This window comes from Macrobrachium rosenbergii, chromosome 8 (assembly GCF_040412425.1).
Source record: "Macrobrachium rosenbergii isolate ZJJX-2024 chromosome 8, ASM4041242v1, whole genome shotgun sequence".
In the NCBI taxonomy this organism is placed as follows: Eukaryota; Metazoa; Arthropoda; class Malacostraca; order Decapoda; family Palaemonidae; genus Macrobrachium; species Macrobrachium rosenbergii.
The window spans coordinates 67,533,753-67,551,886 of record NC_089748.1 but is presented as its reverse complement, the minus strand read 5'-3'; the positions used below and the strand labels follow the sequence as shown (position 1 = coordinate 67,551,886).

The 18,134-nt window shown below is 34.6% G+C and overlaps 1 protein-coding gene across 1 annotated transcript in view; it reads right to left on the bottom strand.

The window, feature by feature from the left end:
* LOC136840949 (tripartite motif-containing protein 3-like) overlaps positions 1–17,623 on the bottom strand; it is an 882,756-nt gene extending 865,133 nt beyond the window's left edge. The window contains exon 1 of the mRNA XM_067107922.1: positions 17,506–17,623. The gene's annotated coding sequence lies outside the window, so the exon portion shown is untranslated. The remainder of the gene's footprint in view (positions 1–17,505) is intronic.
* Between the last annotated feature and the right edge of the window lie 511 nt (positions 17,624–18,134).

Below are 18,134 nucleotides of genomic sequence, written 5' to 3'. Positions count from 1 at the left end.
TTGATTGATTTGACCCTCAGATGTACAAAACAAAAAAATTATTAAAAAGAATCACGAAGAAACCTCTTACAATTTTCTATGTTACTCCTGTCCAAGATCTCTACCGGAGCAGTTCCAGAAAAAATGGTATGAAATAGTTTTGAATTCCCAAATCTTTCGTTATGCTTCCATTCTCAGGGTTATAACAGTTAGAAAAGGTATGGAATTTATTTTGCAAATTATTGTGTAGTCGGGATCTCGCTCCTTGTTTTAATATTTCAGGTTATAACCAGGTTCCATTAGCCCACGTTTGTCCTCTCATCATTAGAACAAAGCTCATGCGAGCTCATATTTGCGCACGTGCGTGCTCACTCTTCCATATACGCATACTCCTCCATAAGCCTACAAATTACAAATTATAACTAGAATCACAGAGCCAAAGGTGCGAAGGAGAGCAAACATCAACAGTCAAACCAGCATCAGGGATGGACTAATGTAAGAGATAACAGAGTGCCAAGTGTCATATCTTTTGTTGACAGTTAGCGATAAGGCTTCGTCAGGTAAACAAACTTAATAAGAAAACGGTACCATTTAGTTCCAACATATAAAAAACGGTACCATTTAGTTCCAACATAGTTCCTACGATGCTTTCCACAATTAAATAGAACATGACAACTTGGTCAAAACATCATCAATATTAGTAGAGAAACAAATCCACAGTTATGTAACTGTACAAATATATTTAAAAATAACATATTCTTACAGTCACATAACTGAGGATTTGTTTCTCCATTTTAAGACTCGTGTATTTTTCAATTAATCTTTGTCTTAGCAATATCATGGGCATCGTGCTTAAGGTACCGGTACTCGCCTCACTAGCGGGAGACCCTGGCTTACAATGCCACACGCAGACGGAGATATGGGCACATTCCGCTAAAACCCATTAGGTATATGGTAGTTAAGTAACTGTAGTGGTTCGTGGCCAGGTGGAGATAGGCATGGGATAGCAGCCCCACCCATTAAATGCTAACTGAGAAACGAAAAGCTTTCTGGATCCTTCCAGTCCAAAACTAAATGACTTGAATATGAAATAAGTTTACACGTTTAACCTCTGAATTTACAGGACATTAGCGACACTTAACGATGTATTGCTAATGACGTTACCGCGCTCTTTTTGATACTTCAGAAGCAAAATTTATTTCCCGTGACCGTCTTATTTGATAAGGAAATGCCACATTTCTTCGCAATTAAGTGAAAGTAAATGATAAACACACGACTGGCTTGGCATACTCGTACAGGCCACCGCTTCCTCATAACGCGTGTTACTATATCACAGTTTTGCACCACCTAAGACATGAATGCATGACAAATTCCCGGCCGACGCACAACTACCACTTGAACTAAAGATGGTACACAAAATGGCCACTTCAAATGAGACTAAGTGCACGTCAAATATAAGATATGTGTACAATATCACTGAAATTTCTTGCTAATCATGTACTGTACATGAAGCGAACTTTTTCTCAAAACGGAGATTTCCTACAAAAATAAGAGTCAAGAACCATCTCACAACTCATTCAAGAAAATGTTATGTGAAAGCTATGTGCTAAAATTACCATCCAAATTCACTCGTTATCATATTATCACTAAAGAAAACAAAGTGTGACGGAAGACGGACAGACAGAGATAAGAGGGCAGAGACTTCTGACATGTCTCCACGACCTCTTTGTGGATAAAAAAAAAAGTGGCTCTATTAAACTTCAAAGCATTTTTAATCCAGTTTATGGGACCATAAAACTGTTCGGTTTTCAGCGATGAAACCGAAACAAGCAAGCATAAAAAAATTACAAATTCCCGTTCAGCCCTCCACTGATAAGAAATTGAAAAGAAAGGTGAAACGAAATTGGCAAAAATAGTTAGAAAACTTTGATCAAATTTAAATCCAACTAATTTCGAGAAAATGATGAATCAGCATCAGACCTGGTTGATATGTTATATCACAAATAAACTCCAGATTCAAATAAAATATACTACTACCTAACGGAAAATAAAATGTTATCAAATCTGTAAAAAGCTGAGTTCAGTAAAATAAAAGTCCAGTCGGCATATTCCTGAGTTCTGGCAATATGTTACGCCGCACTACAAGCGTTATTATATACACATCGTTCAGTCAAGTGTAAGAACTTAAGAATATACATAACGAGGAAGCAAATCGTAATATTTTAAAGTAAACCAGACTCACACTCTCACAGCAAGGTATTGCGTAAACTAAAATTTCGAAGGCAGATTTAAAATAAGTCCATATCCTAATGATTGTGGATACAATGCCGCTGCTGCTAAGGTGGGAAATCCGGATATATATACATGTACGATGCATTCTCAAACATAAATTTCGAACGAACGTATTTGGCAAATTCAAACTCTGTGAAGAGGCTCATCAACCCCACAGTCATGAAGCCTATATAGTCTGGACAAACACCACTGCTACATTAGCAAATCAAGTCACATTTTCCATCAATGATGACTTGTCATTTTCAAAACTCGGGACCTTCAAGTTTATACGTAAACTAAAATCACACGAAAATACCGATTTTGTCGTGGCACCCATACCACTATGCCACTGGATTATAATCGACAATATTTTTCTTTTATGTCAAAACTTTCTAATTCATCCAATTATGTCTGAATCTTTATCTTCCTGAGGCCTGATATTCCCTTGCCACGAAAAAAAAAACTGATATACATTCGCATAACTAAAGACCAAAACATTTTCTATTTTTCAATAGCTGAAAGCGGTTGATGAACAACAAAATGCAGTAAACATTATCCCAATCTAATGGGAAGCTTTGTAAATTACTTATGTTGTGCAGGACATTATAGAAGTATTAAATATCACTAGCTTATCTCCTTTGGCTGTTAATCGAAAATAATACAAGATCCAGGAAACATCTGTTTCTCGGAGTTACACAGTAAGGAAATGAGAACCCGTGCCCGTTATTCATAGCCAGAAACTTTAACTAGAGTCGGAAACAGAAGACACTCGTTCTACTTTTTAATGACCACTTCATATTCAATTAAGACAAAATTTCTCCTCTTCGCCCTCTCATGAATAAATTCCGTCAACATGGTCAGGTCCCTCTGAATTATCCAGCAGCTGTTGTGGGATATCACACCCACATGATTTCTTGGTCAAACGAATATTCAGAAATTTATGCACACAAAACTGATTTTTTTTCCCCGATTTATTTATTAGATATACACTTGTAAGGATTCGTAACATGCCCTTACTGAAAAAGTTCACTGCAATGGCCGAACTATATTTACTCAACATTTCAAGAGGAATTATCGGAAAAATCTCGAGCCATCTTGTTTATGGCCAAACAACGATTCTGTTAAAATTTCAGCATATTCATTAAACTTTATGAACACTCATAACTATCAAGTTGTCCTAAGCAATATAAACAAAAAAACTCTCGCTCCTAAATGAGAAAGAACGACTGGATACAAGGGTACAGTTTTCATAAACTGTCGTGGAAGCAATAAAATATGATGTTGGAGATATTTACTGCAATGGCACTAACCTCTTTAAGTAAGAAAAGCATTACAAAATTCCACGTCGGAGCATACCTACAACAGCTTAACAGAATTTAATGGTAAGTATTCAACGCTTCATTTACAAGGAATGGAAATATATACCACTATTTCACTGAAACTGCCCTGCATATTGCATTGCCTACCTAAATTATAATATTCTATTAGGCAAGAGTACAAACGCATGGTTGGATTAGACCCATTAGGCTAAATCGTTTCAGCTCCGAATTCAAACTGTTTCGCAATAAGCATTCCTATAAGAAATTGCTCGAATTGCATTTAGCTAAACTCAGATTCGAGAACACATTTCACGAACGCGATTAAGTTTCAGATATGCAATCGGATACATACGAAAATTTTGCAAGAGCAAAATTATTAGAAATTCATAAGCAAGCGGGTGGAAAAGCCGAGTTTGCTACTTTTCCAAGATTAAACCTCTCTTATTTTCCTTTTTCATACTTTTTGTTTCTGAGACACAGAAGATATAGATATATACATATAATATATATATATATTATATATATATATATATATATATATATATATATATATATATATATATATATATATATATATATATATATATATATGTATATACTACTTCAGGCTTGCATAAACAGTAACTTATGTATTGTCAAAATCCTACAGACACTAATTACCGGATTACGAATGTGCCCAACCTTCCATAATTTTGTGACCCTTAACTCTCTTTAAGAACGCACAGATATCCCGGTAACAGCCTCCTACCCAGGTCCCATGCGTTCGTTTCGACTTTCTGAGCGACTGATCTTTCATCTAAAAAATAAATAAATATATAAACAAATAAATAAAATACATTAAGCAGCTTCTGTACTACCTACAATCAAATCCTGTTTAAACATTCTCTTATTAATTTCTACGATATACACACACACACACACACACACACACACACACACATATATATATATATATATATATATATATATATATATATATATATATATATATATATATATATATATATATATATATATATATATATATATATATATATATATATAATATATATATATATATATATATATATATATATATATATATATAATATATATATATATATATATATATATATATATATATATATATATATATATATATATATGATATTCTTTAACATAACACTGCAAACATTAAGAAAAATACGTTTCTCTCCAAGCAAGACTTTCACAGGCTATATTGCCGGCCTGTTATTTATGCAATCTCTAAGTTCTTCACTGGATGGGTCGATATCGTACTCGCCTAGCACTCTCCTAGGCCCGCGTTCGATTCTCTTCCGGCCAGTGAAGGATTAGAGGAATTTATTTCTGGTGACAGAAATTCATTTCTCGCCATAATGTGGTTAGATTCCATAATAAGCCATGTAGGTCCGTTGCTGTTAGGTAACCAATTGGTTCTTAGCCACGTAAAATAAGTCTAATCCTTCGGGCCAGCCCTAGGAGAGCTGTTAATCAGCTCTGTGTTCTGGTTAAACTGAACTATGAAACTGAACTATGCATTTTATCTTACCAACTAAACCACCTATTACGTGTACAATCATAACATGGGAAACCACGTTAGATATCATTTTTAATTAACTGTTGAGAAATTTCAGTGTGGAAAAATCATCACTGAACTTTCCTGTTCATGTCGAAAACTAATATACACCACAAATATAGGGGTATCTATGCAATTAGAATAAAGAACACTGGATTTCCCAATGAGGCATATTTCGGTCAAGGAATGTGCAGAATCCTGGGACGTAACATAACGTTAACACCAAAAACTGTGTCCCGACAACAATAACATACTTTGACGGTAGTAAAACTAGATATGCTATTGTTGTCCTAATCAACAAAGCAGTTGTTCTACATTCTTCTTCAATAACGTTATCCATAGCTTTGTACTCCTTTATACAAGCTTTGAAAATTACATAATGTTCCAGCGAAGCCAGATTTCAGACCAATTTGCTTAAAAAAGAATTCATGGACAGAATAGGATAAGATAAGATTAATTCAATTAGGCCTCCTCTTCTTTCACGAATTCACAAATTAATGGCTACAAACATCTTATGGCAAGCTAATTACAAAACAGTCTATATGTCGCTTTTAGTCATTTTTATTGATTCTGAACTGCCTTTGGATTCAACTTGGAAACATAAGAGTACGTCTTTGTTCACCTCCCATTTTTTCCTTCGATTTTTTTTTATTAGAACCGACTAAATTAGGGCATTTGTTGTTATCTGTTCCAGTAATCTCTGCAGTAAAGAAAAATAAATTAATAAAACTGAACCACTGCACCATCATGTAAGATGAATACCTCGCAGCAACATTTTTAAAAGACAGTCAACCAAGCTTGAGCTTACACAAGACCTCGGTGGTAAGCTTAAGCTTTGCACCAGAACTCAGGTAATCTGAGACTCCTCTTCCCGTGAGAAACTGGTGCTAATCGGCCGTGAAACTTCCGCCTCATTAATTAGACTTAATGTGATCAAGAAATTCGATTTTCCGGTAAATCACCATCTTAATCGAGCCTAAGTTCTTACTTGCTCAACGGTGGTCCCCTGGAAGAGGTACGTGACAACATTGCGTAACCTTGCAAATGGTGTGGTGACAGTGTCAATTGTACTAATGAAAAACAATGTAGTATAGCGGAAACAAATTGTGAGAAACAATAATAAATTGATTAAGGTTAATAAATGACAAATGACCCAACTAAAATTGGAGTACATCAAAGCTAAAGACTACAGGTTAGTTCTTCTTAGGGGTTATTCTCATCATCTCCAGGAAATTTCACAACTTGGCGATAGCGCACGTCATCGCTGACATCATCCAACTTTGCAGCCCAAATGATGTAATTTTTATGATTTGGCTTCCTGACTGTGTAAATGAAGAATTCATCTGATGCAGCAACATGGAAAAAAGTCAGCTTCATCCCAATCTTTAAGAAATAAACCACAAAACCATGCATGGTCTTCTCTCTGTTGCTGAGTGATGTTGGGCTTGCTGACAACATGAAATGGTTTGATACCAGATTTTTCAACTCACGATACACAGCACTATAACTTCTCTTCTTTCCCTTTTGTTTCTAGTTCAAGCGCCAATTTACATAAAGACTTTTCTTGGTCTACCCACTGCCTCAGCTATGATGTCTTTTGACTCCTGAGAAAGGACTTCAGGCCTTCCAAGATTCTCACTCTTTCGCATGACAGTCATATGGATTTTTGTTCCAGTTTCTTTTAACAAAGGGTTCATCTCTTTTAATGTATTTAGCTATCCAGGAACGTGAAATGAAGGATGTGCCAGCAGAGCTCTCTGAAGGTTATAGCCCGATTCGGTCAATCCAACTGATTTCCTCCGAGTCGTTAGCCATGGCTGTATCTAACCACTCAGTCTGAAAATAAAAGAAATGTAAAATGAAAAATAGCTTAATAGAAACTTAAAATAATGTTCATGGAGATAGGCTATACCAGAAAACTTCATAACTTTCCATTTGTTCTGTGGAGGGGGGGGGCTCTAATTTCGAAACACCCGATAGAGTTTAGACCTAAGACCAAGCACTAGGACCCATGAGGTCATTCAGCGCTGGAAAAGAAATTGAGAGTAGGTAAGTCTGAAAGGTGTAACAGGAGGAAAAACTAGCAGTTGCACTATGAAATAATTGTTAGGTGGGTAGCAAGATGGAAGAAAGATATGAATGGAGGTACAGTAAAAGGAAAGGAAAGGGGTTGCAGCTAGGGGCAGAAAGGACGCCGCAAGGAATCTTTAGTAATGCCGACAGTGCACCCCGTGAGGTGCACTGACGGCACTACCCCCCTACGGTGGATGTAACAATAAACAAAACGTTTACGGTGGCAAGTAAATAAACAAAGAACAGACCATCAACGACAGTATTTCAGCAAACAAAATGTTAACAATGGAACACCAATTAATACAAAATTCCCGATGTATCCAGAAGTATTTTGTTAAAGATGGCATTTCAATATATAAAACGATACATAAAACAAGGACTAAATAAATTCGTATGTCAACAGTAAATGTATTCTCTGTCACGCTATAGCCATCATGGTTCCATAAACAGAGATTCAAGATTCGAGGCTATACAAATTTACGAAACAGAATCAAGTTTTGTGGATGAGAACTGTCGTAGTTTGAACAAGTACCCAAAATTTCGCTCGTCGCACAATCTTCCGATTAAATTGCTAATGGGAACGCAAATCCCTATAAAAGAAAAGCCAACATGAACAATACTAACAAAGGTAACGGCATCAATAAAAATATAAAATAATTCCAACGTAAGTTTTCTTCCCATTATTTCTTAAATTGAGACCAGCATCAAGTTCCCATCATAACTGGCTTCACCCAAGAAAAAAACTTAACTAGCCAAGGTGCTTTCCAAACTCCATGTGTCTCCATTCATCATAAAAGTTAAGGTGCAAGTTGAGGAACTCACAATGAACAGGTCCAAAACTTGCGATCTCTCTCCTTCCCACAGTTTTTGTTTTCTCATTCCTATCATTACTGCTCATTTTAAAGTTTAATTTGATTTTCTTATTCGATGTTATCTATCTGCTGAAGTTACATAAAAGAATAATTTTATGAGAACCTGACTCCTCTATATTAAAAAAAATCATAAGGCTAAGAAGTTATTTCCAGACTAAGAAAATTAGGGCTTTTTGGGCCAATTAGTTCATTTTGGAAAAAGAAGAAACTGCTATACAACTTTAGAACTAGATGCATGTTTCACTAAACCCTGATACAGTTGCACAGTCCGACTGCCCATGAGGTCTACTGTGCACACAAACTGTTGTTTATAGGTAGGTTTGTTCTAATGTCCATATCGATACGATAACATTTGTAAACCTGGAAGAAGTTTTTTCATGGTCTATATAGACATGACAGACCTTTTATTCTTTATAAGTTGTTTTCACGCTGAGTCCCTCTATCGTAACATCAGAAACGAGGAGCAGCCAAGAAACTCGTCATGATACAGTGTTTCTCCAATTCTCCAGACAGGAGGGGGAAAAGACAATCATTACCTGTAAAGTATTTTTTTCTTACGGAAAAACAACTTCTATCTAAGCAGAGCTTTATTAAGCATGAAATGACCGACACCAATAAAGAACTAAATTATGTCCATTTAACCGAAAAGGCGTTTCCCCTAATAAAGGGGAAAGCCATACTCATGCTCTCCATGTTACAAAATGTTGCTAAATTAGTCAGTTATTTGTTACGACTACAAAGTCAGTAATCTTAAAAGAGAAAATAAAATCGTTCAGCAACTAGGAAACCATATCTCAAGAGTCTGCTAGTTCACCTTCTGTGCAGGGCACCAAATGCATACAAAACAACGCTCTTTAAGTGAAGAGAATAGGAAACACAGGGCCTCCTGAAAAACAGAAAGCAGGAAAATATATATCCTGGCTAGATACTTGCTGTCTGAGAGATAGCTTTACCAACTTACCTACTCAAAAGAGCAATACATGAAAATTACTTTTAATCTCTTAAAATTATCTGTATCTATACGGCTTCAGAGAGTTGCATCCCTACCTCTTAGTGAGCACCAGATCAAGTTGGCCCGCCTGGCAGTATCAGGATTAAGATTTCGAGATGAAGCATGAGCGCCTGGTTACTTGAGGCTCACACTTCTTTAGTCAAAGGCTAGATTACAATAGAAAATTGTGGCCTTGCTCAGTAGAAGTACCGGAAAAGTTTCCCAGAAGGACAATGGATAGGGTTAAGGTGTTGTGTGCTTTATCTCGTTGCCTTCAACTCTGGATACCTGGTGGATGACCTTGATTAAATACAAATAGGCAACGGAAGGGTTATTGATCTTAGCTAGAAACTGCTCACTACAAGGAACTAGCTATCCTTTAGTGTATTTAACCAATGGATCCCTGCCACGCAAATGGAGAGGTACAAGTTTGAAATGGCCCAGCTAGTTTCGGTTGTTTTGGGATGCCAAGACACTCTTTGGTTATAAATACTACGGATAACTTGAAAATAGGAAATTTGAGCATGAGAGCCCTGAATAAGATAGGTCGAATATGAAGTCAAGAGATATGGAATAGGCACCTTAGCTGTTTGTAAATCACGGTGCAAAGAAATGTGAAAAGAGAGAATGGGATGGAGGAATTTGTTTAATATTTAAAAAAATGCAAAAGTTATCACTGTTCTTGATATATAAATACAGAGGTCCGTATAACAATGAAGGTATTGAGGATGTAACTGATAAGGAGGATCTTGGAGTGACTGCAAACAAAAATGGGGTGCAATTTATTCGTTTTTGTGCTGCAAATCAACTGGTAATTGGAGATGCTCTTTCCAACAAAAGGATACCCATCAGTCACAAAATCCATACAGATGACATAAGTTATCATTCAAAAGAGAAAAAGAACATTAAGGATTGTTAGGAGCTACTGAGCAGCGAACTTGCTACTGCTACACTAAAGAGAAATTTAAAGCAGTTACTATAAAGGTTGAAAAAGTATCCAGGTTTGATACATTAAAGCTTCTCAATAATTAAACATCAAATTTCGATACAGATCCGTAGTTTTATGAACCATATTTGAGATGCAAATAATCAATGATCACTGGATTTACTTCAAGGACGTTAATCAAGAAATACTGGGATATGAGGTAAGAAGATAGAAAACTTATATATCGGATGATACTTAGGATACAATAAATCAAGGCTCGATAGCAAAGTTACGCAAATATCGAAAAGAAACAGAAGAGCATATCTGAACAAACAGGTTGTGTTTGTTGACACAGCCATAATCTGAGGAAGTGGCATTTGCGACTGAGTCTCCCAAATACCAATTATTAATGAAAGATCCTTGGGTGAAAAGAAGAGGAAAATACCTCTAAAAAGGAGGGATAACTCAAAAATATCAGAAGAGGGAAGACAATGCTGGGCAGAAAATTTTTGTGAGGTCATGTCAAAAGAAATATGAGAGAGATAATCTGATTGATATACCAGAAACTGATGAAGACCTAAGTGTGATTATGCATGAACTGGCAATTTCTGAAATGGAATCTATAATAAAGAAACCTATGAGATGGAAACTGCGTTTGTATCCGTTGTAATGAATGTATTATGCATGCTTATTCTCAATTGGCTAATGGTTGTAATTGATTAGGAAAAGTCATTTGACTGCATCCACAGACCAATATTATGGAAGGTTTTATGTCCCTATCGCATTTCCGTTAAATAAGTAAAGCTAAGTGAAATTATCCATGAACAAAGTAGTTGCAAAGCTATATATTAATAAGGACTTCTTGATGAACAAAGTAGTTGCAAAGTTATATACTAATAAGGTCTTGTTGATTCAGTTTGTAGTAAATTGTGGGGCTAGAAAAAAATGTTATTTCACCTATGTTATTTGCCCTTCTTATAGGTTTTATGACGAAAGGAATGGTGGGAGATGGAGGAAAAAGTTTACAGTGGAGTAACAATGGATACTTGAAAGACTTAGAATATGCAGATGATTCTGTTTTAATCAGCAAAACACCAAAAATTTACAAAGCTTCCTTAACAGAATGCATTACATATAGGGAGAGATGGAAATAAAAATAAATCGAAGAAAAACAGGTGTAAAGAGGATAGATTATACCCAAAGGGATGAAATAACATTAAATGGAAAATGGATTAATGAAGCTGAATCTTTCTAGTACTTAACAAGAACGATACAGGGTCTCAAGTCAAAAATTAGTGAAAGACTAAAAAAGGCAGGATGCAGTGATAGATAATATCGTAAGGGAAATCGCTTAAGTTTCTCAAGCAGCTGAGATGTACAGTGGAGATGGAAAATAACTTGGACATGTCCTTCGTACATCACCTGGAAGAATGATATGTGATAGTGTCAGACAGGCTCCTGTGGGTACCTGAAGAGTTGGAAGACCCTGACCTACTAGGATGAGAACTATGAAAAGGGAGGCTGGTGACGAGCGAATATGTGTAAGAGATATACCGAAATTTCAGTGTCCCTTTGTGTCAAGGGGCGCTGGAGGCGATATTAATGATGATTTCTGTTACTGAAGAAAACTTCCATTCACCTGTGTAGAAACAAATTTTACATTTCATGCTTAAAACAATCTGCTACTCAGCTATAGAGTCTTACCTATTACATTAAAAGCCAAAAATTGCGAGACAGACAACTTCATAAGGGCTTGAGCTAATATTAAAAGAAAAATTAATACTATCCATTCAGCAGTACTAAAAACACTAAAATACAATTAACCAACACTCTTTAATTTTCACGGCATTTTTTTTAATACATCGGAAATGACTGACGTGAAAAGTAAAGAAATTAAGTTTGATAAAACAACAGGTTCAAGTCAACGTATTTTTCCATAAACAGTTCCATACACCACATTAAAAAAATCAGACGAAAGGTAAAACTGAGACTGTCTCTACATATTATCTTTATGCTTTCCACTCCCATCGACCTAATTCATTCAAAGTTTCTTCTCAACTTCTCAAAACAATGAGAGCAAAAAGCAGGAAACTTCGAACAGCTGCGTCGCCGCTGACAGAATTTAGGTAAAACTTTGACAATGTGTAGTAATTTTACATATTTTCACCGGGACAGGGGAGGAATTTCAATACAGGTCACTGGGTGGGGAAGACGGAACTGTTTTCCATTCCAACTGATTAAAACGGGAATATAAAAAAGTAGGGTTATATATCTCAAGAAATTATCTGAATATGGAAAACGGACCTCATATTGAAAATGAATTAAAATAAACTAAGAATACGAGTCCAGTTTTTCCATATAAAAATTGGTTTCCTTTTGCACCAAGATTAGGCACGAAAGTGTATCCTTGTATACTTTATTGCACTCCCAAGCTTAAATTATTAACGTTTCCAGTGCTATTCTTGCAGTCACAGAGTTTTCTGACGAAGCACTTCTGGACAAAATTAGTGATTACATTTACATAAAAAATGTTGAGTGAAAACGTAATTGCGTTACATTTTTCCGTAATAAAAATGACCCAAACACCCGCCACATAATCATGTGCAATTTACTGGCAAGCCTAAAAAGCGAATTGTTGAAACACTGACCATTGCTTTGAGCGATATGGCAAGTACTGGTTTCAAACTTTTTTTATATGTATATGTTGTATAGCTTTACACTTTTATTACGTCGATATGTTATATTGGGGTAATTAAAAGAACAATTTTAAAAATCCTATGATATTTCGACAGAAAGAATCCCTAAATAGTTCAGAACTTAAAACTGATGTATTTCATATACAGACGTGCACATAGCAAATCTTAATACGGATTACTTATCAATCAAGCTGGAAACATCACAAAACACATTTAAAAATTAGCATAAAAATGTCGTAAGGAAACATACATGCACGTGGGCACAAACAAACCCTGGCCTGGGGTGATGAACCATGACACAGACGCCTTCAATTAATCAGTAAAGGAACTTAAGAAAACAACCGCCAGCTTCCTACCAATGAACTGTATGCCAATCGAATCTCCGGAAAGTAAAGCCGTCTACATCTTTAACGTTTAGTCAGTTCTCAGAGATCTAATTCAGGGTTAAAGTAGAAGTCGATAACGCGCGTAGCCAGTATACTGTCTACTTCAAGCAACTTTTATTTGCATTAATCATTTCATCATCAAATACCAATATTGTACTTCTTTTAAAACATGTACACTGCAAATTACTGCTTCAAAACTCTTGCATTTATATTATGTCCACAGACTGACTCAACTTCAAAAACATACATCCATAATGTCATGCAATCCTTTCGAAATCTATTACGTTCACAAATTAAGCTCTGAACATCAATTACAAAGCTAAACATTACTCAAGAATCAAAATAAGGCGTCAGTCTCCAGCAGTTATCTACATTAGGTATTTTAAAAAAACCTACAGATATCTATTTTAGATTTAATTTGAATTTTAAAGACTATAAAAAAAGCTTCGTGCTTTATTTCTTATAGATAACGCGGGCACCATATTCAATAATAATAATAATAATAATAATAATAATAATAATAATAATAATAATAATAATAATAATAATAATAATTTACCATTATTATTATTATTATTATTATTATTATTATTATTATTATTATTATTATTATTATTATTATTATTGTTGTTATTGTTGTTGAATTTTCTTTAAGCTTATAAAGTGAATATATATCAGTCAGGAACATTAGAGCGGATTATATTTTCGAAGTCCCCTAATTCTACAACTAAGCTAAACTACATACAAAAAAAATTCGCGACCTGGTCAGTGCAATCCACATACCAAAGCCACCCTTGGAATACGGTGCCACTCCCACTAAAAGCATGTCTTATTCTTAGCGTCACGCCATAAATGTCTGAGGGGAATTGGGGTCTCGTGCCCATTTCTTTTCCCCGTAACTAAGTAGGGTTGCACGGACCGGACGCCCATGGAAACAAATTAGCTTGTTTATGGAGGACCCCAACACACAACACAAAAGCATTTCTGTTCCAACTTGTGATTTAGGCAAATTGGATTCGAGAGTCAGTATGACACCCTGGAAGGAAGGTGGCACTGCAAAGTCCTCAAAACTCTTCGCTTAAATGGAACTGTGTGTGTTACGTTAGTTCAGAGAGAAACGCATTCGCTTATTCATCTAGTAACTAAGTGATTACAAACAACTGTAATAAAACAAACAATTATCAGTCTGTTTTCAAATTATCTCTTTACCAGAAGTAGACAGCTGTTTACAGAATCAATCTGCCTAAATGTGTTAAAACACTTGCCGGAAACTCTACAACTCTATTAGATTGGGAATTAAAACAGATTTTCTCATGATTACCCAGTTTTAGTCAGTAAAAGAAAAATATCAGATTATATATATATATATATATATATATATATATATATATATATATATATATATATATAATATATATATATATATGCATATATATATAATCTGGATATTTTTCTTTTACTGACTAAAGGCTAGGTAACCATGAGAAAATCTATTCTAATTCCTAATCTATTAGAGCTGTAGAGATTCCGGCAAGTGTTTTAACACATTTAGGCAGATTGATTCTGTAAACAACCGTCTACTTCTGGTAAAGAGATAATTTGAACACAGACTGATAATTTTTTGTTTTATTACAGTTGTTTGTGATCATATATATATATATATATATATATATATATATATATATATATATATATATGTATATATATATATATATACATATATATATATATGTATAACTGAATCACGAAAATATGGAACGTGATGAATATATAAATAAAGATAAAATCCACGAAGGAAAGGGAAACACTGGAGTGCTGCGAGGCCTTTCGACTGTCTGTCGTCCTTTACTTAGCAGCACTCCAGTGTTTCCCTTTCCTTCGTGGATTTTATTTTATCTTTATATTTATATATATATATATATATATATATATATATATATATATATATATATATATATATATATATATATATATACATATATATATATATATATATATATATATATATATATATATATATATATATATATATATATATAATCAGCACACACTAACAAAATTAAATTCATAATTCTACAATGGATTTATCAAACCAACTTCGAAAGTTATTTTCATATCCTAAGAGAATTCATTAATTACATCTACTCAATTTGCACACACACACAGACACACACAATGGCACACAAACACACACAATCACAAAAAAATGATAATCAAAGAAACATCATTCCGTCACAACTGAATACGTGGATCTATTATTATCAATGGACTTACAGAACAGCATCCCTATTTCAAAAGGGAGAAGAAAGGATAAAGAATAAATATTTCTTTAGATTTTCCTTTGGCCAGACATCCCACAACCTTGTTTCAGTTCAATGAAGTGTATTTGAAATATCGTAATCCAACTGAATTTCTTTTGATACACCTGACTTCAAACAGCAACATTCTCTCTCTCTCTCTCTCTCTCTCTCTCTCTCTCTCTCTCTCTCTCGATTACCTTTGAATCTAATATAGCCAAAGGAACAAACTCCTTCATTCGCACTCTCTCATTTCTCAGTGCCACACAACATCAGTGTGTTGGTATTTTATCTTATCTCACTATGCAACTGGTACAGGACTGCAGGCTGAACATGCGCAAGGTCTGGTGTGCCTGCCATAAAACTTAGTCATAAAAAGGATCACTCGGATAAGGGGTCTACAGGCAAGCAGGCATATCTAACAAACATACGAAGCCCAGAAAATTACAAAAAACGCTACAGACTGCATAACCAAGAACTTCGAAACATTACTAAGGCTCTTAATTATCTAATGTAGACGAAAGTTACATTTTCTATTACTTATATATCGTTCCTCGCTTAGGATGCTTTTACAATAAACATTTTATGTCTAAAAAAAACTCGAATTAGCAGCTCTTTCCTGACATAAAAAAAAATATGGTGAAAAGCGCACCAAAATGTTCTCATATTACAACCTAAACCAAAAGGTAAAAAAGGAGTTGTTTATTGAAGGACAGGAAGTGTTTGGTCTCATGGTATAAAAAAAATAAGCATGGGAAGAAATTGGATAGTTTGGCAGATAAGAGAGTGTTACCAACATATTTCTCGTAGCTTAAATACTTTCATATATATAGGTGAGTCATCTTTCAGGTAACTGAAAGCAACACATGCTACAAACAAAAATATCAACATTAGCACAAAGAAAAACAAAATCAAAGCCGACCTTGTCAATGAATATCCAGTCCTCGATATGTCATAAACGAAATCAAAGCAAAGTTTACTCATCGAAGTTTCACCGTTCTGCGTAGCACAGGAAAATTACATTAGCATAATACATCATACTTTACTGAAAAATTGCTACTTCAGAACGCAAGAGATAAAATAAGAAGACTTGTCATACTTCCGAATATCAAGAGTACGCTCATGTGGCTGTATTTTCCTTTCTACAATGTTGTTGTACATTAAGTGAGTTCTAATTTTCATTTCTACAATGTTGTTTTACATTACATGAGTTCTAACTGATTATGCTCTGAACATGTTTATTTCCTTGTTTATATTTACTTTACTTACTCGCAGCATCGATGATCGCTGATAAGGTCGAATTTATCATTAGAGCAATCTTTCCTTCATTTTCATCCGGGGCACAGTTTTCCTAAGTCATATAACTCTCTTTTGAAAGAAGACACTCGGGCGACCGCTTTGCAGTCTTTCAGATTTACGACCCTCCACAAAATACTTCTGACAATTTTTATTTTCAGAAGTAACACTCATAATGCCTCTATTTACAGACTGAAAATCAGTCATTATTAAAACACACAGTAAACGTAAAGCAATTATTGTTTCTTTGCAACTATTAACCTGAACGTTTTGTATATTAAATATTTTGATCTAGTTTTTACGTTCAATTTCTTCTTATGCATCAACATGCCTAAACATAAATAATTAACGATGATTAAATAAATGCCACTAACAACGAACTGTACTTTTTGTTTTTATCAAAAACTTCAAAAACAAATACTTAACTTTTTTTATGAGCACCTAAAGAGACAAGATTTATTTTCTGCTCACCAAGCTAATATCCTGCAAATGTAATGGTCCTGATTGTTCAAATTACAACATTTTAATGCAAAAATATTATACTATAAACTCAGAAGCGGATAATTAATACTGTGATTGCATGTGACTAAATTAGATAACTCACGCAGTTGGACCCAAAACTAATCAAGCAAAAAGCTCCAGGAAAGGACAGGCAGTAGTAACAAGCGCTATTGTGTTTATTATATAAATCTAATACATACATCTTACATTATGAAAATCCGGTAATAAATATACGGTAAATGCGCTTGATATTGGACGTGTAGTTTTTTACTGTGGCTCTAACTTGCAAACCCAAGAAAACTCATCATAGGGAGATCACTTACCTTAAAAATCTGGGGAGAGTTTGACCAATAAATCTTGGCGGTTTTGAAGGAGAAATTCCTAAGATGAAGATGATGCCGACGACGGAACACGTGGAATGAAGTGGCAAATCCTTCGAGCGCACTCGAGTGCGCCTTTCAATAGCAATCACTTTACGAAATGATTTTCACCGAGGAACAGATAGAGAAAACACTGAACAAACGATGGCTAACACATTCGAGACCGGCAAGGGTCTTCTCACACAAATACACCTTCGAAATCGAGTACATACATTGTCAATTGTAATCAAGAAAATGTGACGAAACTATTCGTATTTCGAGTAAGTCACAAAAGTATTTCAAGCGTCTGTGCAATTTTATACTATTGATAGATCTGAAATGTAAAAAGAGGCACCAAGATATTATCTAAATTTAATTATAACACAGCATGTAAATTATGTTCAAAAATTTCACATTAATTATTCATAAATGTGACACTAATTGGGAAACAATTTAATTCAAAAATCCATTTTTCACTACCATATTCGAGCATAGCTCTATAAGTAAACAATCCATAAAATTACATTTAAACAATCCTATAAAATTACATTTAATTGTTTATATATATATATATACAGTATATATATATATAT